Genomic DNA, 25,655 nt, shown 5'->3' on the forward strand with positions numbered 1-25,655 from the left:
ATTTGGAGCTGTTGTTGAGTTCCTACCCTCAGTTTTATTAGCATCAAACCCCAGCACGTTTGTCACGGGGAAGGAGAACATCAACTGACAGTTTTAGGCCAGGGCCAAATACATCACTCATCAGGCAGCTCCGCAGCTGCCTCCGTGCATTTGCTGGGGAGGATGGAGGGGACGTTCCTGGCCCAGGGCTGCCTGTCCCTGCAGTCAGTGAGGACGGTGGGGAACAAGCTGGCCCCACACTGCCTGCCCTGTTCTCCATCCTGGCTGCCACCGTCCTTTTGTCCTGTCTGTGTTTAAGCATGTCATGCCCAGACAGAGCCCCAAGCCAGAGCTTGCAGGAGCCACCACAGCAGTTGCTGAGCGCCAGTTTCTTCAGCCTGGGAGGGCTGTGGTACATCCCTTGGGGGATGCTGCCAGGGCAAGGTACGTGCCAAGGAGCTCAGAGGTTTTGCGTGCTCCGTATGGCCCCAGCAGCGATGGAAACATGTCTGAAGGTAAAGCAAGCTCATGCTTTGCATGCAAAGCCAAGGCAAAGACAAAACCCATGCAGGGCTGGCTGGACCCACTGAGACATCATGCAGGAGGAGGCAGGACCCTGCCACCAGCCCTGCACCATCCATCCCAGAGGGGTCATAGGAAATAATTTTGGTCTATTGCCACCCTCGAATAAACCAAAGATACTGCTGAGCCTCCTGGAGGGCCCCACTACCCCTGCCTGGCAGCTGAGGAGAGGCAAAGCACCTTCTGGCTGCGTGGATGCCAGCAGGGAAGGGAGCACGCATAGTCCTCAGCATCACTCAGAGGCAAGTGGCACAGGGGAGGGGAAGGTGGAGATGAAACACTCCATTAACGGCCCAAGTATTATGTGCCAGGCAGCACAGCACCCTGAAAGCCAGAGAATTTAATCAAAAAGACGCTGTCAGGCTGAATAGCATCAGCAGGAGAGGCACCTGGGCTGGCAGCTCGGTGGCGGCAGTGAAGCCTTCCCAGCGGCTGTTGGTTAACTTGTATTTGAGCAGGTCAGTTCCCACTGATTTTGGGGGTCACTGGATGAGGGGTTTATCCCGAGGTGAAGCAAGCCCTGCAGTCCGGCTGGGTCAGCTTCTTTCTCGGGCCATAGGAGGTGGCAGCTGCGGGATTTGTCCCCAAGTGTGTGACATGTCCACCCTCTAAGGTGGCAGTGTGGAGGAAGACAAATGTTACTTGCACACAAGAAAGCAGCTGTTTGGAAAATAAGAAATGTGGAAAGGCTTGGTAAGAGGTCAGGCATGGGGGGAATTCTCTTCTCCCCGGTGGGAATCCCTCTGTCAAAGCCCTGGGGTGATGCTCCTGCTGCAGCCAGCCAGCCCCAGGCTGCCCGTGCTTCCTTCCCTGAGAGTTATCCGCAGCAATCCCACGCCTTTTGGTGCCAGCAGAGATGCTCTGGCGGGATCTGCCTCTCCCCTGCAACCCCCACTCCTGCCAGCCCTCTCCCTGCATGTGCTGGGGTTGAAATTACTCATCCCTCCCCTCGTCCCCAGAGTCTGTAAGAGGAAAATTGGTTGCTAGCTCTGCCCGCAGCTCGAGTAATGCAGCGCTAATAGCAGAAATGGTTTTATCTGCCACCAGGACACAGGGCTGGGGTGGGGAGCGCTGACCCATGAGATCATTATCTGTGCCTAAAGATGCTGCATGTGTGACCTTTTTGGACAGTGATGCTCGTCATCTCCCTCTTTTTCTGCTTCATTTAAGTGTTGCTCTTGACTCTTCCACTGTCTGATGTCCCCTTACGGCTGGGAAAACCAGCAGTGCTCCCCCCTGCCCACCCCCGAGATGCTGTGGGGCATTCTGGTAGTGTCAGCATCCATCCCAGACCATGCTGTAGTTTTACCTGCCACGTGAACCTTTTGCAGGGGTTTTTCTCTGTTGCAGCCAGCTCCCAGACCTCTGCCCACCTTTCTGGGGCATAAGGGGCTCTCAGCAGTGAGAAGGGTGTGAAGTGGGGGCAGAGAGAAGAGCAAGGGGTCTCAGGAGGCACAGGCAGAGCCGGTGCTGGCTACCTAAGCCAGATGTAAGTATTTACCTGTGTCTTTTTCAAATGTGTTTGCCCCATCTGTCTTTGAATCTCTTCTTTAAAGGGCTGGTGTCTGGAAGAACATCTTGGGCAAAAAGGCACATTAGCAGGGAGCAGCACTGAAAGCAGCTGGAATAGCCATTTGGGAAAGGGGCTGGGGGAGCTGGGATGTTGTGTGGACAGCAGGCTGCAGCCTTTGTCTTCAGTCAAAGTGTGCAAGGGGCTGTGGGTGTATCCTGTGCCCTCAAGCAGTTCCCCTCCACCACAAGCCATTACATTCACACTTATGTGTGCAGTGGGACTTCATTCCCCAAGTGCCTCGGTGTAGCGAGGTCCCCGTATGACTTACAGCACCCACAACCACCGAGCAACCCAGGGTGCTCCCAGAGCAGCTAGGCAAGGAGGAAAAACCTCTCAGCTGCTGAAACTTCCCTGAAAGAGCTCCGCAAGTATCAAAATATATGAGGTTTATCCAATTAATAACTGCATGTGCCGATCCTATTTGCTCAGCTGCGCCTGCATTGCCGGTACCTTGCTGATTCCCAGGCAGTGAGGATTTGTGGTGTGTGCAGGCAGACAGCTGCTGCTGCTGAGCAGGCTGCTTGCTCATGCAGGGATGGAAATCCACAGATCCATCGGTACTGACCCTGCCGCGGCTGATGCTCTCTGGTGAGGTTCCTCTGCTCTGCGCCTGGTGGCTGGGATGGCAGCCAGAATGGCTGCGTCCCCCTGAGACAGCCAAAAGGAGGCCACCTCCCCAGACCTGAAGGTATAAAAGCCCACCCTGGTGTGTACCATCTCCCTGAGCTCTTCTCTCCTCCCTTGCGAAGACCTGGCTTGCAGGGGATGAGGTGACAAGGCACTGCTCAGCTGGGATGTTGAGGCATGTCGATGCTTTCTTGCTCTCCCTGTCCTGCTGCAACACGCCCCTTCACCCCCTGTCCTGCTGCAACCCACCTTTTCACACCCACACACGCTTGGGTTTAGCCTGAGATCCTCATTCGGCCTCAGGGAGTGGGGAGCTGGCTGTCGGTGGGGCTAAGGTGATGGTTCCCGTTTCAGCTGCTGGGTTCAGCTCTACAGCACAGCTGGATCCTGCTGGGGGGGACAGGAGATGGGTAAATCTGACCTGTAGGGACCCCCCCAGCACCACAGCTTTACTAATGCTGGTGGGGTTCAAGGCTCTGCTTAATGCTTCTAACGTCATCAAAACCCCTCTCAGGGAAACCACAAAAATCCCAGCTCAAGTGGCCCAGTTGGTGTCCAGCATTTTATTGCCTGCACATGAACAGAGCAAAAATGCAGCATCTGTTGAAGCGCTGCAAAACATCTGCTCCCAGCCCAGCCCAGCCGATGGGAACCCCCTGGTACCTGCTGGACCCTGCTCCAGGACCCTGCGCAGGACCCTGCCCCAGCCCAGCAGCTTTCCTGGCTGTTTGCCCTGCCTTCTGCTTGGGTTTAACTCAGCAAATGCTGCTGTAGGCTGTGACGCTGTGATCCCCTCCAAGCAGGTCCGTAGGGAGGGGGGTTGTCCTGCGTCTTAGCCAGAAATTCTTCTTTCTCCCACTATAAAAATATATACGTGTGTGTATGCATATATACATACATACAAATATAAGATAGGCAGATTTGCAAGTTGATATCAAATCACACACTGTACAGAAGCGTGGTTTTGCAGTTGGAGAAACTGAGGCACAATAGTGCTTGCTGGCTTGCACCTGGAGTCACTGGGTGAAGAAATCAAGGTTCTTCACATTTATTCAATTACTGTACCATAGGGACAGCCCCCTGCCGCCCTCCCCCCACCCCAGCTGCCTTTGTGCCAGGCCTGCCTGCCTCACCTGCATCCCCCATCCATCCCCATCCTCAGGCCGGGCTGTTTGCAAGTGCTTTCAGGTCACAGAGGCACCGGCAGGTGCTCAGGCTGCTCCTCCCTCAAACCGTGCTCTGGTGTCACTGCCAGAGGGTTTGCTCGTTAGGCCAATCTACCCTTTATTTCCAAGCCCATTTGCAGGCAGTGGTTATTTGGCAGTTTATTTCTGCTTGTGCTCATCTCTCTTGTCAGATGCAGCACGAGTACAACTGTGCAGAGCAAACCGCGTGCAGATGGGGAGAAAGCACCTCTTTTTTTTTGCCAGGTATGCTTCTTTGTCCAATGTTACACAAAAAATGAGATTTGCATTGGACTCTCATGGGGCTAAAAGGTACCAGTGTGAATTGGGATTAGGGTTTTGGTTGTGGGTTCCCCCTGCGCCCCCCGTCCCTTTTTTTCTTCTTCCTTTTTTTCCATGAGGAATGAAAGCAATAGCATCATGGCCACAAAAGAAGAGCTTTCTTGGAGAAGATCCAGGCTGGTTTGACACTCTGTTGCCCTGAATAACAAGGATCAAATAAAAAAAAGAAAGAAAAAAACCCCAGAAATTCCAGCAGCTGCTGCTCCTGCTGCAGCATTGCTAATCCAACAGCTGAAGGTTTATTTGTACTGACTAAGCTGAAGTGAGCAACTTAATTCCCTTTTAATTCTCTTCAGAAGGCTTCCGAAAGCCTAATAGCTGTCTTCTTGCATGCAATTAACTCAGAGGCAGCCCCCAGCCTTCCCAGGCTCCGTGGGTTTGGTGGTGGTGGCTGGGCTTTTATTACCCCTTCCCGATACTGGGTGCGGCTTGGGCCCGGGAGCAGGACTGATGGAGCTGCTGAAGATTAAGCTATTATTTTGTAGGTGCTTTATGCGTTACTCAGGCAGCGATGGCAGGGCTGCTGCAACCGCTCCTGGCGGGGTGGCTGCCCAGGGGTGGCCTTGCTTTGTCCCCTGCCACGTGCCATGGGGCCACCCTGAAATCTGTCAGCCAAGGCTTGGCCAGATGTAAGTCTTTAGAGCCTTCCCTGGCCCTAGGGCTCCAAAAAACATCCCAGGGGGTGGTTAATACACTGTAAATCCCACTTAGTATTTGCAGCATCTCTGTGAGCATCTCTGGGCTTGCTGTGGACATGGCAAAGCTGTTCAGTGCTGGCTTTTCCCTGACAGCCCAGACTGCAGAGCTGCCGAGCCCTGCACTGAGACCCTCACATCCCTGCACACGCTGGCTAAAATCTTGGGAAATCTTGCAGAGCATCCCACCTCCCTCTGTCTTGGGTCGACATAAATTATTCCAGCCCATCAAACTAATTTCCACCCAGCCCCGGGTGGGTGCAAGGCAATCTTTCACTACAAGAATGCCTTCAGCAAATAAATCACTCAAAACAAACCCCAAAAATCAAACCAAATAAAAAGAAAAAAAATAACCCCCCAAAACCCCAAACCCCATACTATTTTGTAGTCAAAATCACATATCTATTAACCAGCGTGGGCTTTTGTGTGGATTTCTGGGTGTGAGCCCTGCAGAGCAGGGACTGCTCCTCTGCAGCCCTCTGAACCCTGGAAAACATTTATAAGACTAGGAATGGGGTTGGAAATTGCACTTTTTGTATTTGAGGGATGGGGTGCATGGAGGCTGGGTGTCAGGACTGGAAACAGGGAGGACAAAGGGACCCCCCAGACATGCGTTGGGGGAGGCTGGCAGGAGAAACGGGGCTTTTACCCTCCTGTAGTATATAGTATCTGAAAACCTCTAGCCCACAACTACAAGTAGTTGAGAATTTGATGTAAAGCTTCTTTTTTTTTTCTTCACTAGAAAATGGTAAATCCAGGGGATATTTTCAGGGAAAAGGTTTGGTTTGATGGGTTTTGGTGGAGGGGGCTGGGGAGTTATTTCAAACTCTGCCTAAATAATCATCCAGTGGTGGTGGGGAACTGCTTCTCACTGGGAGGCTGAAGCCAACGCATCATAATTCAGAAAGAGCAAAATCAAATTGCTCCGCTTGGCTCAGTGACATCACTATTCCCCACTTCCCATAAAAGTAAGGCGTTTGTTATTTATTTATTATGTTTCAATGCTGTGAGCCTAGCTTGCTGGAGAGGGGAGCTACTCTCATGTGGACATTGTGGTTGTGGAGCAGCAAAGCTGCTGGTCTGGACCTCCAAGGATGGAGGATGCGGGTTCAGATCAGTCGGAGCAGCCAGGCTGGGGGCTGCCCTCTGCCCCGCTCGCTCCCTGAGCACCCCTGCTTGGCTCAGGGCTGTGACATGGCCCATCCACAGGGAGAAAGCTGGAATAGCCCTTCATGCTCGGGGGGGGAAACCTGTTGCAATGGTAAAGGATCTGGCAAGACTTGGGAAGGGGAGGATGCTTTTAGGAGGTTGTTAAACAACCAACTTGGGAAAGGGTGGGTGCTTTTAGGGGGATGTTAAATAGCTGATACATTATTGCCAGTAACAGGGCTTTGGGGACAGGGCAGAGCTCAGGCATAGGGTACAGCTGACCCCACAGCTCGCCCCATGCCAGCCTGCAGGACAGTTCATGGAGCTTCCTCAGAAAAACCCTGCATCCCACCCTTCTTTGAAAGCTAATGAGCTGCTTGTAGCACATCCTTCAAAGAAACTGCCTGGTTGCTTTCCCTTGCTGCTTTCCCATGCCGTTTTTTGCTTAAGGAGGAGCAGTTGCCTGCTTGGCTGAAGGATGCTGTCTGCTTAATGCCTGAGATGGGTAATTGGGACTGCTGGTACCCTTGGCCACGAGGTTTGGAGGTTTCCCCTTCATATACCTCAGGAGACGCAGGGGAAACTTCTGAACTCATGCCTGCAGGTGGCAGGTCACACTAGGTGTCCCCAAGCCTTGCAGGAGGGGTACAGTGGGATGCCCATATCCAAGGACCCCGCTTTTGCTCCCCCGGCACTGCTGCCAGGATCAGCCCTTCCCAAGCGAAGCCCCAGCTCCAGTCTTCACTGACATCTAGCGGCAATGGGGACACTTAGGGCTGGCGGGGGGGGTGCCTGCTTGAAGGCAAACGAAGGGGGCAGCTTTTCCTGCAGGTCCCCATCGCCAGTGGGATGCTACCCCCTGGGGAAAGCCACCCCCCTGCTGCACACACCAAGCAAGGGAATTTGCAAATAATGTCCCTGCCACTACCTTGGCTCTGCAGATGGGGACGTCAAGGTGGGGAGGGGGCACATGGTCTCGTCCCCTGTACCTGCTTGATTCAGTCTTTTTATCTGAGATTATGGAGGCGGGAGGGAGAAGCTTCATCCTCCCTTGTGCTCAGGGAAAAAGGAGCAATGTGTTTGCTAATCTGAGGCATGCAGCAGGAGTCATTAAATAGTCTAGGGTGAAAGGCTTTCTAAATATATGGTCCAGGGTGAAAAGATTTGCTCCAGGGCTTTTTAAATATAACAGCAACCTTTGTCGGCTGCAGGTTACCCACTCTGTTGCTGTTCTCCTCACTCCTCCAGCAGCCAAGAGCATGGCTGCCCTCCAGAGCAAGGAAGGGCTTTGAAACATGCTACTGTAGGCATCAGTCAGAAGGCTTTCTCTTATCTTTCTCGTCTAAAGGAACAAAAAGTTCTGGCAGGAGGAGCTGTCCTGGATCTGCTTGACTCGAGCTAAAGGCTGTAAAGGGGGGGGGGGGGGGGGGGGGGGGAGGGGCGGGGGGGAGAAAAAAGGAGCAGGAGAGACAGCTCTGGAGAGTGGAGAATGTTGAGGCTGGAGGGGCTGGGATGTGCCCAGCTCCACAGAGGTGGTTTTCTCTCGATGGAGGGAGGTGAAATGCCACCTGATCTTGTTACCCCCCTAGGGATAATGGATGATGTTTCCCTGCACCCACAAACCCAGTTTGTAAAACCTGAGCTGCTGCAGCCACCCAGCACAACCCATCCCTCAGCACTGCCCACGGTGGAGTGGCTCTTGGGGTTGGAGCTGACCCTTGCTGCCTGCGGTAATTTTACCTCCACCAAAAAAATGAAACCTGATTAATTTTGTTGCAGTGCAAACCAGGTTTTATAGCTTTTTTTCAATCTATTCTGTTCTGAACTTCCCTCTTGAAGTGCTACAGAGCCCACCTCAGGCTCCACGCTGCTGAGAATCACTTATACAGGAACACATTATCTGATAGGAATCTGCCTGAGTTTTTTATTTCCCACTGAACATCCTTATCGCTGCCCCGGCTGTGTGTGTGCATGCAGGAAAGCAGTTCCTTCCTATTCATCTGCTAGCGATTTGGTCAATTCACTGCCCTCGGAGGACTATCAGACCACAATGGTCCAGCCATCCCTTTTCTGCAGAGTTTAGGTAATAATCAGCAGCTCAAAAGCCCCGTTCCCAACTCGAGGGCAGGAGGAGCGGAGCGAGGGGAGCCCAACCTGACTCCAAAGGGGAAGGTGAAACTCTTGTAGAGCTGGGACCCCCCTCCATGCCTGTGATCCCTGATCTACAGGGGTACCTAATCTAATTTGCTGATTTTCAAGCAAATTAGCTCCTGGGTAGATCTGATGTCAAGTGGCTCTGTCAAAAAAAATCTGCACGAAGAGGAAAGGCCAAACCTCCTTGCCAAGGAGGTAGGAGGCAACAACAGCTGGCAGACGTATGTTCCCATTGCTCACTGCAGTTGGAGCTCAGCATCTTAAGGCCCAAGGTATTCGAAGCTTGGAGCTAAGTGCTTTTTTAATGGAATAACATAGCCGTGATTTATTTGAGGCTCATGTTTAGCATGCAGGACGGGTTTTTTCCCTATATCTCTTTTTTTCCTTGTCACTGGGAAGAAGAAAATAAAAGCCTGTAATCTTCAACTGGCAGGTGCAGAGGAGATAAGCTTCAGGTGCCTCCCAACTCTCACACAGGAGTTTTGTTCTCCCACCTTATCTCCACCTCCAGGTCACATCATCTTGTGGCCTAGTGCAAGCCCTGGTGGGAGCACAGAGCACTGCTGTCCCTGTCCTCGTTCCCGCTCCGGGGGTCCGAGGGTGGGCTGTAGTCCCAAGCAATGCAAACAGCAGCATGTTCCCCAACAATAACCCTTATCCCAGCTGGTGCAGCTCAGCTGTGATGCACAGACTTTGCCAGCGATGATGTGAGTGCCTGGACCATAAACCCAGCCTGGTATGAGCATCCCTGGGAGGACCTGATGAGCACGAAGAAACCAGTTTTCCCCATCTCTTCAGGTATTGTAGTTTTCAGTGCTAATTATTGTGTGTTTTAATTCATCCATAACTGATACGATCTTCAAAGCTTAAATGTCTTGCTCTAACGCTTCCAGATTTTTATTCTTTTTTTCCCTTTGAACTCCTGCAAGGGAGCCTCTGGGACCTCACAGCTCTTACTTTATGTTTGCTTTTAATCAGCTTGCTTTTCTTCTCCAAAACAAAGACAAATAATACTGAAACGGTTTCTCCTTGGAAATTTCTTCACATTAAAAAGAACAGAGGGGGAAAGCGTGACTTGTTAGAGGCTGAATTTCCTGATGTCTTTCCTCCTTTTTATTTGGTTCACTGCAAGACAAACTCTCTTAATTTAGCTGAGAAATTGAAGGGCACATGTATAATTGGGCAGCGGTCCAGCCAGCTGGCTGCCTGGGGAACTGTGACAAGCTAGTACGATGAAAACAAGGTGATGGGGTGTCGCATCCCATCCGATGCTGCAGGGTTTCCAGGCTGGGAAGTCCAGTTCTTGTGGCAGAACACCGCGCAGCATTGCAGCAAGAGTGGCACTGGTCCTGGTGTGGTGGCAGCCTTGTCGCTGGTGCAGTGGACCACCTCTGGTAGATGCTGGGAGGCTGCCTTGTGCTGTTCCAACATGATGGCTGGTGGGTCAGGGCGGTGGTTAGAGAGGTGGAAAGCATCTGTAGTGCCCATGGGTGCCATTCCTGGCCAGCAGCACTGAGGGTAGTGCTGAATTTCCTGGGATTATTCCAGAAGATGGATTTCTTGGTCAAAAGCACAAATCCTGCCCCTGTGAAGACCCCAGACATGAGGACCTTGCTGTGCAGAGACCTCAGTTCATTGGTGAGCACAAGGAGTGGCTGGTAAGTGCACCCCTGCCACCACCCAGATGGGTCTGCACGGCTCCCGGGGGGCAACCCCATTCCCTCACAGCTCAGGGGTGCACAGCCTCATTACTCTGCAGCCCAGGTGGGCTCCAGAAGGATGGGGGGGTTCATGTGGGCATGTGGTTCACTGCCGGCAGGTCTCAGAAACCCTGGCATAGCCTGGGCGCCTGTATGGGCTGGCCAAGACATGATCCGTGCCAGGGGGGCATTTGCAGGGCCCTTGGCTCTTCTCCTTCCAGAGAAGCCAAGTGGAAAGTTTGGGGTCATTTCTCTGCTTTTCTCGTATTCGCTCCCTGCTGGAGCTGATTTATCCCTGCGGCTTGCAGAGCTACATCCAAGAGGGACATGTTTTGCCTTTGTAGTACACGAGATTGCTATAAATTATTAGCTTCTTTGTGTCAAGTGGAGCCCGACACAGCCCATAAAACTTTCTGGCCATGTTATTGCACTTGAACGTGGCACCAGGCTGCTGGCGGCAAGCTGGCCCAGACCCAAAGGACAGGGTTGCCAGTATAAAAAAGGGTTTTTTTATTTTTCTCTAATGTGATACCCCCACCCTTGTTCCTAAAATCACCCACAGACTTTATAAGTCTGTGGAGCCTCAGCAGGAAGAGCTCTGTCCTCGCTGTCACCCATGTCTCCAGATAGCCACTGCCTCCTCCAGCTCTGCAGGTGCCACGGCCACCCCTCCACCGCAAATGGGTGGGCAGAGCACGCCACAGCCTCTGTTTGCAAGGCTTGCGGGTGGAAGAATTATTATTATTGTTGTTGTTGTCATCGTTATTATTATTAATTATTATAATTAATTATTGTTATTGTTATTTAACCCTGAGGACAGAACCAGTGAGGGGAAAAATCAGCAGTCTCGAGGCGAGGTTGCAGCGCATTCAATCTATTATGCAGAAGTGATGTGTGTGGGAGGGCAGAGGGGGAACTGAAGGGGATCTCAGGAGAGCCACAAAAACTGGACTTTTAATTTAAAAATATCCCTCGCTGACTTGAGCGTCTCTTCTGCGAGACCATTTTTTATTTCCCCCTGTACAGCACTAATCAGGAGGTAACAAGGGAGAAGGGGAAACAGATCGTCTCACAGCTCTATCTCACTGATTTCAGTGCTGTAAATTATAGATATATATGGTACAAAAGAGTGCTGGGATATTAATTTCTGTTGTTGAAAATCACAGACCCTCTGCTTTAATTTACTGCTAAATAATAAATTACTCTGTAAGATACTCAGCAAAGATAAAGACACCTCAGTAAATCAAACAGCTCATAAGCACTTACAGATCAGTCTATCTTGTATGTGTACTTAAGTGGTTTATATTGTTCTCACAAAGCAGAAATAAGCAAGCATTTAACTGATGCTATCTGCCAAAATAAAGGATGAACCAGTGAATCAAATGGTTTCCTGCAAATCCTCATTTGCATTTGCAGAATTAAATGAAATGTGATGCTTTAGGGATTCTGAAACATTTAGATACAAGCCCAAACTGTGCCTCACAGGAAGCAATGGCTGCAGCCAGTGGGGCCATCACGGAGAGCAGAAGGTGGGTTTATGTAGGTTTTATATAGGGTTTATCCACAGCTCAGCAGGAGGAGGAATGCAGTGCATGAGTAAGTCTGGATGAGACCAGGGCTTGGAGCTACCTCTCACCCCTGCGTCTGTCTCTGCAAAACCACCCTGAGCGTTCTTACAGCACTCCACGAGAAATTGTGCAAACCAAAGTGACACAAGGGTGGCACCGGGAACCCAGATCTGCAGTGTAGATCTGCAACAGAGAGCCAGACCCCTGGCTGTTTCTGCCTCAGTTTCCCTCTTGGCATGCAGAAGAGGCCATCTGCTTCCCTGGGCTGCCATGCAGGTCTCTCTCCTGGCTCAACATGTGTTTTCCTCTCTTCTCTGGGCCCATTTGTACCAGGCAGCAGTGGCAGCGCTGCTAATTGCATCTGCAGGAAAGGCAGGAGCTCTCGGGCAGCTGTAAGTAAGATGGATGTTGGGCTCTCAGAGCACAGCCCTGGGGATCCAGCAAGGCGACGTCCCCAGCATGCCAGGCTCCAGCTATTTGCAAAGGCAAGTTAGAGTCAAATGATGCAATTAGAGTCTGAAGTGAAAATAAGATGTGGATGTGGCTAATTTTGACATTTATACCACGTTTGTAATGCAAATTGGCCAAACTCTATAGGTATGTGACAGAAGGAGACTGCAAAGGGCACCAACTCATCCAAGGAGCCTGCGTTGGATGTCTCCCACATGGCTGCAGCCAGCAGCTCGTCAGGGTGGGGGGTGGAGGGCAGCCGGGGGCACGGGGGGGCTCTGTGAGCAGTAGCAGTGCCTGGCTGGGGACAGGGGACATTTAGGGCTGTGGGTCTTGCAGAGCAAGAGGGTGTCAGTGCTGGTCCCCACAAAGCAATACAAAGGAACTTCCCTGGGGTAATTTCAGTGATCGGAGCTCCGGGTGTGCCTCCAGTTGCCTGTCTGCTGCTGGGACTTAACCTCACTTGCAAGGGTACTGGGAGCTCCCGAGTGGAAAATGACCAAGTGCTCTGGAGTATTTCAAAGGCATTTCAGAGCATGGGTCCCTGAGCACAGAACAACAGGCACTGCCACGGTCCTTTCAGGGCTGGCCCCAGCTACCGCTGGTCTGTGCACTGCCCAGCCTTCCTCCTGCTCAGACAGGGGCCCGCTGCAGTTAAAGATGGTTACTACCCCCAGAGTTTGCAGGCATGCTAAACACCTCACTGCCAGCCCACAGAGCAGTCCTTGTTGCACAGTTTTCATGGGAGGACCAGATGAATAACTGCTGGTGTTGAGTCCTGTCCTGCAGGCAAGCATACAGCCAACGAACATCACCTCTGAGATCCAGCTGTGCTGGTGGAAGGAGCTAGCATCCTGCAACAGCTTTGTGACATGGACACAGATGTGCTGGTTGGGCACTTTGGAGAGGGCTCACCATCCCACTTTGGAATTTGTTTCAGCTCTGTGAAAAGGTCTGAGGATGCTGTTCTGCAGGTGTTAATTCATGCACGTGATGCTGAGCCACCAGGCAGCAGAGAGGAGCTCAGGGCTAGGTACAGTTAGTCGGTGCCTGAGAAATTAGTCAAGCTTCATGACATACTGCTTGGAAGCTTGATGCTGTCTGCTGGAGGATAAATAATACCTGATACAGCTAATATGAGAGAAGCACAGCCATACGATACTGGATCTGGTAGAAATTTTGCCACAATGAGTTATTCTTCCAAAAAGCCCCCAGCAGGTGGGAGACAGCAGCGTGGATGTGCCATGATCAGCAGCATGCCACCCCAGTGCTCCCATCGGGTTGCCTGCTCTCACATTTATCATCTTCGGAGTAGAGGACACCAGCCCAGCTGGTTCCACCTGAATTGTGCAAACTGCCTTGCTGGCAGGTTGATGGGAGAGAAACCTCCAGCTGGGGACAGTGACAAGTGCCTGAGAGAGAAAATATCTTTCCCCAGCACAGCTGGATTTGGTCAAGGATGTTTCTTTACAAGCAAGCGGGTTTGAATAGTGATTCATAAGATACATGAACGTCTGCAATCTTCTCCGTGGCGGCGGATTGGGAACAGCAGAGATGCTGATGGGAGTAATTCTAGAAACAACTGAGCTCCGTGGAGTGGGAAATTTTCACTTTGTTTTTCAGGTTAAGCCAGAGATCCCCAAGCTTTCAGCTCAGCAGCACTGCAGCCCCATGGCAGGGTAGATGTCCATGCTTCGAGTGCCTTGGGCTCAGCTGTCCAGGTGACATGACCGGTCATGCGACCAGCTGTGACGGTCTCCATCCAGGGAGATGCTCATTCACTTGCATTTTGATCTCTGCTGGCTGCATTTTCCAAGTGCAAGATGGGCCAGGGTAGCCCCACTCACAGCCCATTCCCAAGGCGGCAGGAACCGGAGCGCATTGATGGTCCTGCTCAGGAGGGTAGGTGAAGTCCCTCAGTGTGAGCAGCCCTAGGACAGGCAGTTTGTTTGTGGTGGGAGTGGGCTGGGAGCACGCACAGAGCCAGGTTTTCACACGAGAGATACCCAAAGTACAAACTGATGTATGGGACAAGGGCTCAGCTTTACGTTTCAAACTCTCTGTCAAGTGTTTTTACCCATTTCACTCAGTGCCTGGACGTGTATGAGATGAACCTTCTGGCAAAAAAACCCCCAGTGGAGCTGGGTACCACGCTCAGCGTTTCTGACCTTGCCAAAGAACATGGGAGACGCCAGAAGGAACTTTGCTTTCAGAAGCTGGCGCACTGAAATGTTTCTCCCCTTTGCAAATCATGTGGAAAAGCTCTGCTGGCAGCAAACTGTCTGGTCTGCATGTTCTCCCCATGTGTGTGCTGGCCTGACTGAGGAGCTGCAAACCCTTGAGCTGATAGTGCTTCCCACCCTCTGCTCCCCAAAAGGCAGAAAGCCACAGCTCCCTGCTTTCAGATGCCACGTGCTCCTTGCCATGAAGCTGACGTCCATGGGTCCCATGGGATATTCTGCATGGGGGCGATGGAGCAGCCATGGTAGCCAATGGCCCCATCAACAGGAATCACAGGATTGTGGTCAGTGATGTTTCACACTACTGCAATAGTGACTCCAAAACCAGAAGGTCCAACCCCGGCGTGATCAGGCTCCTGAAGGCACACACTATTTTGTTTTGCTAACACTGTTGAAAGACAGGGCAGCTCAAATTTGCCCGGAGCTGCTCAGTTGTAACATGGCACTGTGGGGAAGGGCTGTACAGAAAACCACAGTTGACACTGAAAGCATTTTGCTGAAGCACAGCATGAGAAAAACAAATTACTATGGCATAAACGAGGAAATCCATCATCAGTGGGAAGAGAAGGAGAGAATTGGTTTAAGGATCCACGTACGAGACTGTGACAGTAATCATATAACGGCCCTTTAAATGTCAAGGGGGATGAGCATGGTTTAATAGCAACAGAAATGCTGCCAAGCAGGGCGACATGTAACAAAGCAGATGGATGGATAGATCTACCTATTATCTGCTCCTTGGAGGAAAAGAAGAGGGAGATAATTCAGGTTTATGCTTGATCTAGTGTGTAAATCTCAGAGAGGTAATGTTTTCTTTTATCAAAAAGGGAAAAAAAAAAGAATTAGTTTGTTTTCAGAGCTGTCCCTGCCATCAGCCAGACAGCACAGGTTCAGCTGTATAAATGAGATACATAACATTAAAGCTGGCTACATCCCTGGCAGTATCACACCAAGGAAAAATGAAAGCATGGGGGTGTGCAGCAGCCGATCAGTTGCTGCTGGGCACCTGCATGGTCCTGTGGCTCCTGTCAGCAGTGCTGCGACAAAGAGGAGAGACAAAAATGGGTGTGTAAGGGAAGGGGGACACAGCAAACGTGTGCAGCAGGTGCACCGTTTGCAGCATTGATCATGAAATGCTTTTGCTTTCAGGCTCTGCATGCACATGCCCCTGTGCCACCCTGATGTGCTGCTCCAGAGGGAAGGATCTGTCTGTTTGGAGCAGGCTGTCCAGCTGCTTCCTGCACCTCCCTGCCAGGGTAGTGTTAAACAAGGTTGTGAGGCCCCTCTGATTCAGTTGGAAAAGCTCATCCTTTTTTGTGAGGGTGCCCAGGGTGCCTGCACAGCCTCGCTGGCTCATCCAGCCCTGCAAGGAGCCTCATGTGGCCACTGCACATGAAGTTCCAGGGTCCAGCCCTGGGCAGACTGCCTGCAGGGCTCTTCCACCATGCTCTGGATGCCTTCTGACACCGTAAAAAGGATTTCACTGTGATCATATGCGAAAAACCCACTGAGCATTGCCACATCCAACATTAAACCAGCAACATAGGAAAACCTGGGCTGTGTTGGGAGAGGGGAATACCCCTCGCCTTGTGACCACTGGTCAAGGGGCAGAAGGAAAAGGCTTTGTACCCTGAAAAGCACAGAAACGCGTTTTGCAAAGTAAACTCCTTGAATATGTGAGTCCTTATGTTTTCATTCATCCCTTTGCATCACAATTCCGTGTACAAAATGGGGATCACGACCTCTGATTTCATAGGGACTGGAAAGCCATTCCTTGGTATTTGTAAAACACTCCGTCCATATATTTACAAAAGCCAGAAGAAACATCACAAGAAAATGAACAGTTTAGTATTCCGAGCAGGCTCTGAGCAGCATGCAGACGGCATGGCTTGGGCTGCACGCTGACTAATGAGAAACCAGAGTATTGAATTACCTGCTCAGCGTGCGGGGTGATGGGGGCTGATCTGCCCTCGCACAGTGTGGGGCTGAGCTGGTGGGACAACAAGTTGTCACCGTGTCATTCAAGCCCCTTGTTTGAATGTGCCTGCACCAAGAGGCCACACGATGGTTTCATGGGCAACCTGAAAGCCAGCGTTTGCTAGCGGTGGTTGGCTTGGCTTTACCAGCTGCTCTTCCTGCCCAGGTTTTGCATGTATGATTTAGATCTGTATGCATATTTTATAAAAGGTCTGCTAAAATGCGTTATTGCAGAAATAAAACCATGTGCTTATTCATTTTTAATCAGGGAGAAAGCTACTGCATGTGCACTGTGGTGTTTTTCTTCTGTTGGGCTATTCACACTGAAATGTCTTGGAGGGAAATTTGTGATTAAATTACATGAGTAAGATACCTTTATTCACGCTGAAAAGCCTCTCACGCTTCACCAGGAGCGGAGCTGTCAGAGCCACTGGAAGAGACGCACAATTCAACGTAAACAGGCAGCCTCAAAAACCATCAACCGGGAATTCGATCTAAATACTCATTTACTCCGTATTAATGCCAGTGCGCTGCCAACACCGGCCCAGAGCCGCCGCCGGCCCCGCCATGTGCTGCGGTTGTGCCCCTCTGGGGAACCAAAACCCGCAGCCACCGGGCCGGCCCCCGAGCGGGCCGGGGTCACAGCTGCCTCCCCCGAGCCCCTCCGGCCGAGTTCCCGGGTCTCGCCCCGCCAGTTTCGGGGGAAGGGCCGGACTGTGGGCCCCGGGGCCGCCGGGCCCCGGGGCCAGGCACGGCTGCGGGGGAGGGCACGGCGCCTTACTGCCAGAGGCAGCGTGCAAGGCCCAGCGCCCCGGGATGGCTCTGCCCTGCGTCCCGGACACTCGCCACCCGGCTGCCCGCCCCCGAGCCTGGCCTGGGGCCCGCCGGTTGCCATAACGACGACCGGGGCCAGGCTGGCCCTTTAAGGCGGTGCTTGGAGGACTGCGGGAGGCCGGAAGTGCTCTGCGAGGCGTTCTGGCCCGCGCGTCACCTCGGTGGTTTCTGTGGCCTTTGCGCTTCCGGCTGCGCCGGGCCTCGTGGTCGGGCCGGGCCGGGCCGGGGGAGCTGGGGCGCAGCGGGGGCTGAGGGACAGGGTGTAGGGCTGGGCGTGTATTGTGGGGTGTAGTGGGGCCGGGGGACGATGCGGGGCAGTGGGGGCTGGGGAGGGGGGTACGGGGGGCTGTGGGGGGGGCAAAGGGGGTTTGGGATCCAGTGTGGGGGTTCGTGAGGGCCTGAGGGGCGGGCTGTAGTGTTGCAGTGGGGGCTGGGGGCAGGGAGGGGGGCGGTAGGAGAGCTGGGGCGCTGTGCGGGGCACAGACCCGCCGGGCGGCTCCTCCATGGGGGAGGGGTTGGAGCCCGCACCGGGGGGCAGTCCCATGGAGCGGGGGGGCGGGGGAAGAGCCGAGCTGGGTCCAAGGGCTGGAAGGGCCGGGGGGGTGCGTGGCTGGGGCAGGGGGGACTCAGGGTGCGAAAAGCACAGGGGCCAGGACTATGGTTTTTCCTTAATATTTTCGAATATCCGCAGGTTTGTGTCCCGTGGAGGGTTTCCGGGGGGGGCTCAGCCCCAGCGGAGCCGCAGCCCCGACGGTGACACTGGTGGTTATGGCGGCACTAGCTCCGTTGGTGAGGTGAGAACCGGGTGAGCCCAGTGCCACACTCCTGGGTGGGGGGCACCAGGGGGCTGCCGGCGCTGCAGCCGGCGCAGGGCTGGGGAAGGGCTGCTGGGTGGTGGGGCCAGCGGGCCCAGCCTTGTACCAGCCAGCCTCACCCGTGCCCGAGATCAGCTCCCAGGTGGGCTCCATGCTGGGGCTTACCCTGTGCAGTAACAGGTGTGAGCATTCATGCAGCATTTTGATGGTCATGTATGATACTGCATACAACATCTTCCTTCCCCCCCCCCCCCCCCCCCCCCCCAAGCCAAGGAAAAACAGCTGTTAGGTTAGTTTTCTTAATGTATACTGAATCATCTTTTGAAAACTTTTTAGAAAACTTAAACTGATACTGCCCTTCCTTTCCAGACAAGTTTCACAGGTATGGAAAACAGAACTTAATGATACATTGCTCATACGTTTTTTCACCTGACTTCCCTAGATATTATTTGAATTCTAAAACTTTCTTACCCACGTTTTAAGGAATACTGATAAGGTGGTTTCTTTACTTGAGCAAATCATAAGGCTTTGTTGGAAGTTGTGTACTTTTCTCTCTCCTTACATCTGTGATTGCTTTGCTGTTTGTTTTTTCTCCTACAGCTGTGGAGTGCAGCTGGCGTCACAGCTGAGGTGGGCACATGCTCTCACAAGTGTGGGAAGGGGAGTGGGAAGGGCCTGTGCTGTGAACCTGATACCAAAGTGATCCTGGCTTCTGACAACTCTTTGAAAAAAAAAAAAAGTGTTTTTTCCACTTGTGTGGGTTGGGTGATCTGGCTCACAGCAAGGTCACCCCACATGGTTGCTCCTGTACAGCTGAGGAGCTGCCATATGATTAGGAGGAAGAAGGTGCTCCTTAAACCAGCTTTACCATCAGACTGTTTTGTGTGTGACTGCAAGTGATCTGGCAGTGATCGGTGAGCTCTCTCAGGGAAGTTTTGCCTGTAAATGAATTAATATTTCATTGCAGCTAAAATGGGAGACCCTCCCTGCCCCCAGTCCCAGCAGAATGCTTCCTTTGCTTACCGTGACCTGGCATTGGGATTTGCCAGGCTTATCTGTGAGCAGATTTAACTCAATAAAGCAGCAAAAACAAGCTACGAGGAGGAAAATAAGCAACCCTCTAGCACGTGAATGAAGTTACGGGAAAGCTAACAGTATCATAGGTTGAGAGGGAGAGGACTCTGTAGTTTGGGGGAGGGAAAAATTTTTTTCCTGCCTCCCCCCCCCTTTCCTCCCCACTGCAGTGGCTTTGTTTTGCATGGGAGCTGTGCTGTAGAACTCACAGTGTGCATGGTGGCCATGAAGAAGCTGCCAAATGCTGTATTTCTAACCAAATCTTTAAAATGGGGGCACTGCACACCAGCAGCACGTGAGCTAGAAGAGTGTGATCTATGTGTCTGTCTTGGGAGCTCTAATATGCTTTTGCTCTGTCTGGTTCCATGCTGTTTTAACCAAATCTGTGAACTGCCCCTGATGATTTTAGTGGGGTGTTAATCTGCGAGCCTGATGCTTTAACAAGCTCAGTGTTAATTCTTTGTGTCACACGTACTTGTTCATCATCTGATTCTGCCAGGGTAACCACAACAGTATGAAGTGTACTTTTGAAGAAACGCTGTTTATACTGTGCCCCTCAGCAGAAATGAGGTAGCATCTCTAGCTTGGGGCCTTCTGGTGCCAGACACAAATGCTGCATCCCTGTGACACAACACTGACCTGTATGAGCTCGCTTTGCTGGCTCAGACCAGTCTAGGAGGTTAATGCTGTGCCACATGACGCAGTATAAGCTCTGGGCTGTGTGTTGTGGCCATTTCAGCAGAAATGCAGTCATGTTCCCATGCCTGGAATGATCAGGCATGTGCGCTTGGATTAATCTGGCAGCCTTATTTTACTGTGACACTACAGGCTTGAGAGCACCTTCCCACCAGCTGGGAAGGAATTGGAGCCAAAAGTGGTAATTAGTGTGCTATTGGAAGTTTTCATGGTAGAAATGCTGTCAGGAAGGATTTTGAGGAGAGTTGGGGTTGGGATGCTGCTTCTCTTAGGTGTTTCAGTTGATGTTGATCCAGAGAAGACTGATCTGTGTAGGACAGTGGTCTCTAGCTTTAGCTGGATTTCTGTCTTAACACCCTGACTGGGCAATACCTCCTGCACCCAGCAAAGCTGCACTCTGTTCGCATGATGCAAAGTCACACTCTTGGAGTTTGCAACCAGTTCTGCCTTTCTGCTTTGTCTCCTGATGTTGAAGTGATGTGGGCAGAGGTCTGACAGTCTCAGGCTGCAGTTAGAAGACATTTTGCTTGTGTACTACTGCAAACTGACATCCTTTGTCTGGTTTATTATTTCAACAAGCATTTCCCTTTCACTAATGTCGGTCTTCCCTGGGTCACAAATTGGTATTTTCATCCACATGGGCTGTCAGAACAGAGTGTTTGGAGCCCTAGACAGGGTGATTGCAAATGTCCTGAGCTCAGTTGCACCTGGAAAATGAGCTGTATTTATCTCTTAAACTGAAAGCTTGAAAATTTGTAAGTGTTGCTGTACTTCAAACTTGTCAGGTCTCTAATAAAGGAGGGAAAAGTTGGATATAAGTCAGAGAAGTATCTTCAAAGCTTGAAGAATCTTCATTTTAAAAACAAAGTCATTTGTCTGACCAAGTATTGTCCTGTCAACTTAACTTTTGAACAATAAAGCATTTTCTCATTTCAGTTAACCTGTAACGTAACTGTTTGCAGGAGGGCCCTGCATCACGAGCTGTGTGACAGCCTTGTGGTGTCTGATAACCTGATGCACATGCTGAGCAGCTCCAGTGCCAGGGCCCAGTTTTCCCTGCAGCTTGCTCACTGTGGCTGAATGTCCTGATTGTTTCTTTTCAGGTGCCTGGACCAGAAGATCGTTCTGCAGGATGGTGAGAGTGCTGCCCTTGCAGTTTGGTTAATACCTGTGCGGTCTTTTTAGGTTCTAGATAGTAGTTTTGCTGAACTAGATGGTAAACATAAATAAAATCTGGTTCTCAGACTTGACTTTCTTCCTTTCTTCATATTTAATACTTGATACTGTGCATGAACAAAGTAGAAAGACTTTTAACATGCTGCCAGTGTGCATACAGTAAAGTAGGCGTATAAAGCTACTTCTACGCTGACACTTGTGCCCGGGGCAGTCACATGCTGGTGATGTGTAGTGCTGTCTAGATGTGCTTTGGGGATCTGTAGGGGTAATACAATCTTGAATCAAACTCGGTGCTGAAGGATTTGAGAGCATCTCCTCAGTGTGCCAGTCTCCAATCCCCACTAGAGGGTGTGGAGCTCCACGGAATGGTTTGCTTTCACTGAAACTGGAAAACCAGGAGACTTTCTTCCTTTAATCGGATGCGCAGGCAGTGAGGCCACAGCGGGATTACATTCCTGTTGAAGATCCCAGCTCTGCGCTTTGGCAGCAGCCCAGGTTGTATAACCATCAGCCGGGCTTGCCGTGCGCTCCATGTGATGGTGCTCAGCCCTGGCCAGTGTGCAGCCGGGAATAACTCATAAGCAATGTGCGTGTGTGTCTGGGGGAGGCAGCTCTGCTATAGGTTTGATGCAGTTAGTGCCCACTGCCAGCACGGGTAGCTGGAAGAGGTTGCTTGGAGGGTTAATTTGCACATGCCAAGTTCCCTTTCCTTCCTCCTGGGTAGTAAAATGTGCCCTGGCTAAGTAAATATTAACTTTTCACTTGCACTGGAAAGAGCCTGGCTCTGAGATTTCCTTTCAGAGGTAGAGGGGATTTCCACTTGATCTGCAACGCTCCCAAGCCGAGCGTGAGGCTAGCATGCTGTGAAACGCCGTGAACCCATGCTGCTCGCTGGGTTGTGTGTGTTCTTTGTACTCATGGGAGGTGCCACAGAAGTCACTCAGCTGGTGGTGGCCATGCTGGCTCCTTGGCCAAGCACAGGATTTCTTCCTCACTTAAGTTTGACCTCCAAGGTGACATTAAGAATGAATTCCTGAGCAGAACCGAACCCAGCAATGCTGGCTTTGCTCCAGCACTCGCAGTGCTTGAGGAGCACCCAAAGGAGAGATGTGCATCTTTGTGAGTATGTGATTGCTGTGGCTGGAGATGCGGGCGAGTGTACGCTTCTCTCCAGCTGTGGGTACCAAATGGAGTCTGTGGACATTTCGGAGCTCGATCATTACATCTGAGAGAGAACAGTTCTTGGCTGCAGCATGATGTCTGCTGGGTACTGCTCCTGGCACGGCTGGTTGGGTGTTGGGGTGCAGGCTGGCTGGGGAGCCACAGGGAAGCACCCGAAAGGGGATGGTGCTTGTGAAGCTGATGAGCTGTGTGAGTGTTGAGGGTGGGGAGGTGATGGGGTGCCTGCGGGAAGGGCAGCCCTGCAACGGCTTTTCTGCCTTTGCTTTGTTTTCAAGGAAATTTTGCATCCTTTTGACCTTGTGGCTTCTGCAAAAATGTCAATGTTGTTTTTGAAGGTTTTAATTCGGAATGGGTCAGCAAGGAGCTGGTCACCATTTGCCTTTTGAAAAAAAAATGCTTTTCCCCAGCTTCTCCTGGGGAATGCTGTGTCTTAATACAGTCACATATGCACAGGACTGCCAAGCGCAGTCCCCAGCCCATCCCAGCACCTCTCCCAGGGTCTTGCTGTAAAAACAGTCCAGTGGCTGAAGTAATTAGTTGCACAGAAGCACTGTTACAGTAAAAGCCTCTTTGGGCTGACAGGTACAGGCAGGACGCAGCCTCCCCTGGCTCGGTGTACTGAGTTCTCTGCTTAGCCAACATGCAAAGTCGATTAGAGATTGTAAACAGCCTTCATTTGAGGAGAGCACAACTGACCTGGCAGAAGTGGGTCAGTTGGATATTTGGGTCTATGTAAGTTGAAAATCATGCTTAAGGATCTTATTTGTTTTATCAGCTGGAGTGGCTCAAATTGCATTGTAAAAGTGGCTTGTGTCTGTCTGACACTGGGCAATGCATCCCCTGTCCCTGCTTGCCTGCTCTGGAGCCTCTCATGGCCTTGAGCAGGCGCGTGCCCCTGGGTTTGCTTATCACTGGCCCATTTGGTTTTCCTATGACTTGAAGCTGCTGTGAGCCTCTTAAATAACTGAGAATTTACTGCCAAGGCAAAGAGAGTAAGTAGGCGAACACCCCAGCCAGTCAGTGTTGGTATTGCATGGATACGTTTTGAAACCTGTGTTGTTTTACTAGTTTTGCGTGCTAACTGGGCAAAACTAATCCCCGCCACAGTTAGCTCCAGGCTCACCCAGAAGGGGAGTGGTTTTAAACCATGTAGTCAACAAGATGCTTGTTTCTCTGTCCCTTGCCTGCATCAAGGTGGGCAATGTCAGACAGCTTGTCTGAGGGTTCCACAAGTCCCCAGCAGGTCAGTGCTGGGCAGCGCCAGGGTGGCTGTGAGCACTGGTGAGCTGCAGAGGGACCCAGGAGAGGTGCTGGTGGGAGCGATGGGTGTCCACACGAGAGCTGCACCCAAATGCACTCTGGCCTCTAATGCAGTGCTTTGACCCAGCTCTCCACACACACGCTGTTTATTTTTCTTTCCCAGCTGTGAAGAAGGTGGTGTGCAAAGTGCTTTGGCCACCACTGTGGCTCCACGTTTTTCCAAATACAACCTGACCGTCAAAGCATGAGTAATTGTTTGGAGGAGCCTTGTCTGCCATTTGCGCCCTGTGCGCTGTGATAAGGTCAAGCCATGCACTTGTTTGTGCCGTTTGCAAGCCATTCCTTCCTGCATGGGTAAGAATAGCTCATCTTACGAGTACATGAGTCTCCAGAGCAATGAGTTACCTGCTTGGACGTGCTCCCCGTGCTGATGGTGAGCCGAGAGGAAGCGTGCTTTGTTGGAGCAGGGCTTTTGCTTGCTGGAGGGAACATTGCTCTTTGGCAGGTCACAGACCTGGTGGCCCTCCAAGTGCTGCTTTACCCTGCCCTGGGATAGTGCCCTGCCTTCCCTCCCCACGCAGCAGAGCCCCTCGTCGTCCCTGGGTCTCTGCAGCTTCTGATTGTCTCCAGCTCTGTCAGCCTGCTTGAAAACAGCTCCATGGATGGCAGCAGCTCTAATGTTTTGCATGGGTGGGTGGGCTGCCCTGCTGCAGCATCCAACCTGTTCTTCCAGCCACAGGGAGCTCACCTCCACTCTGTTCTTCCCTTATGCTCTTGGGTCCTTGTCTCCCAGTGCATGGGATTTCTCTGTTCTTCTCACCCCATGCCCCAAGACTGTTCCTCTGGCCACTCTGGGGACATTGGGATAGGAGCTTCCCCAGCAGCCTGTGGCTGCGGGAAGGGAGCTGCGGTGCTTGCTGTGCCCAGCTCATGCTGGCTCTTCTTACTCCTTGCAGGGAGCTGACGCAACTTTCTCGCCTGGCAGAAAAGCATTTTATAGTTGCTGGAATAAGGAGCTAGGCTGGCCCACAGAAGGTCCTGGGGGGCTCTGGGTGAGCCAGACCTCTGCCTTTTGGCAGCATCAAGCACTTACGTCAGCTCTGCGGGCCGGGGAGCTGCAGCCTCTCTGGCTCTGCTTGTCCTTGCCTGCTGCCTGTGCACAGCTTTCTCAGTTCCTCCATTTGTGACTGGTGAGGTCATACTCTGTGTGTCCCGTGGGTTTTTGGAAAAAGTTCTGCTCATTGTGTTTTTGTGGGGAGATTGGGAACCCTCCTGCAATATAACCCAGGGCACTGAGCACAGATACCACTTGCAATCTTCTCTCCTGCTTCTCACCACAGCACTTTGGGAACACACCAGGAGAGTTGGGGCTGTTCAGCCCAGAGAAGGGAAGGCTCCGGGGAGACCTTTCAGTGGCTTTCCAGTACCTAAAGGTGCTGACAAGAAAGCTGGGGAGGGGTTTTTTAAAAGGGCATGTAGTGATAGGGCAAGGTGGGGTGGCTTTAAACTGGAAGAGAGGAGATCTAGATTAGATATGAGGAAGAAATCCTTCACTGTGAGGGTGGTGAGATATTGGCACAGGTTGCCCAGAGCAGCTGTGGGTGCCCCATCCCTGGCAGTGCCCGAGGCCGGGCTGGACGGGGCTGGGGGCACCCTGGGCTAGTGGAAGGTGGCTGGAAGGAAGGAAGGATATGGCAGGGGGGGTGGAACTAGATGATCTTTAAGGTCCCTTCCAACCCAAACCATGCAATGATTCCAGGAACTGGGTTTTTTAATGACTTCTTAGTAATTGTTCTTACTGCAGGGGAAAATCCTGCTGGACTGAAAGCCCTGGAGATCTCAGTGCTGAAGGTAAGGTCAGCCCCGAGCTTGCCAGCCAGCTGGCACCATCTGGTCCCTGCTGAAGCTGCCCAGCAGCACTGCCTGGGACAGCAGGCAGCTCTGCAGTGATGGCAGCCAGATCTTCATTGCAAAAATGGGTATATGTGCACTGAATGCAGGATGGCAGAGTCGGGCACTTGGGTTTTGGGAAATAGTGCCCTTCCAACATGCAGCTGATTCCTTTTCCCTGGCAGGAAAGTGCCTCAGCCCATGGCAGGGCTGTGATACCATCACCATACATGAGGGTCAGCTGTGGTGTGGTAGCATCCAGGGGGAATGACTTGGCTTTTCAGCCCATTTGGGTGGCAGACTTCTTTTGGGAGAAGTAAAAATTAAAGTCATGACTCTTGGACCAGGCAGAAAATTCTCTATAGTAATTTTATTTCTTCCATAATGGGAGGGGGGGAAGCCTCTCCACTGGAGAGCTCTGGTTGCAGGTGCAGTAAAAGCAGTCAGTGCCCTCTCTGCTGTCCTTGCAGACACTGGTGATAACCGATAGTGCCACACACAGCTCTGCCAC

At 51.9% G+C, this 25,655-nt stretch overlaps 1 long non-coding RNA gene and 1 other non-coding gene across 2 annotated transcripts; both read left to right on the plus strand.

Moving 5' to 3' along the window:
• Positions 1–16,885: 16,885 nt before the first annotated feature.
• LOC121081000 lies at positions 16,886–20,881 on the plus strand. The gene is made up of 2 exons (XR_005825560.1): positions 16,886–17,311; positions 17,743–20,881. It is a non-coding gene; the product is annotated as an uncharacterized LOC121081000 (long non-coding RNA).
• LOC121082801 lies at positions 17,920–18,099 on the plus strand. Its single transcript, XR_005826130.1, has one exon.
• Positions 20,882–25,655: the final 4,774 nt, after the last annotated feature.

The sequence above is a fragment of the Falco naumanni genome, chromosome 1 (genome assembly GCF_017639655.2).
Source record: "Falco naumanni isolate bFalNau1 chromosome 1, bFalNau1.pat, whole genome shotgun sequence".
Taxonomy (NCBI): Eukaryota; Metazoa; Chordata; class Aves; order Falconiformes; family Falconidae; genus Falco; species Falco naumanni.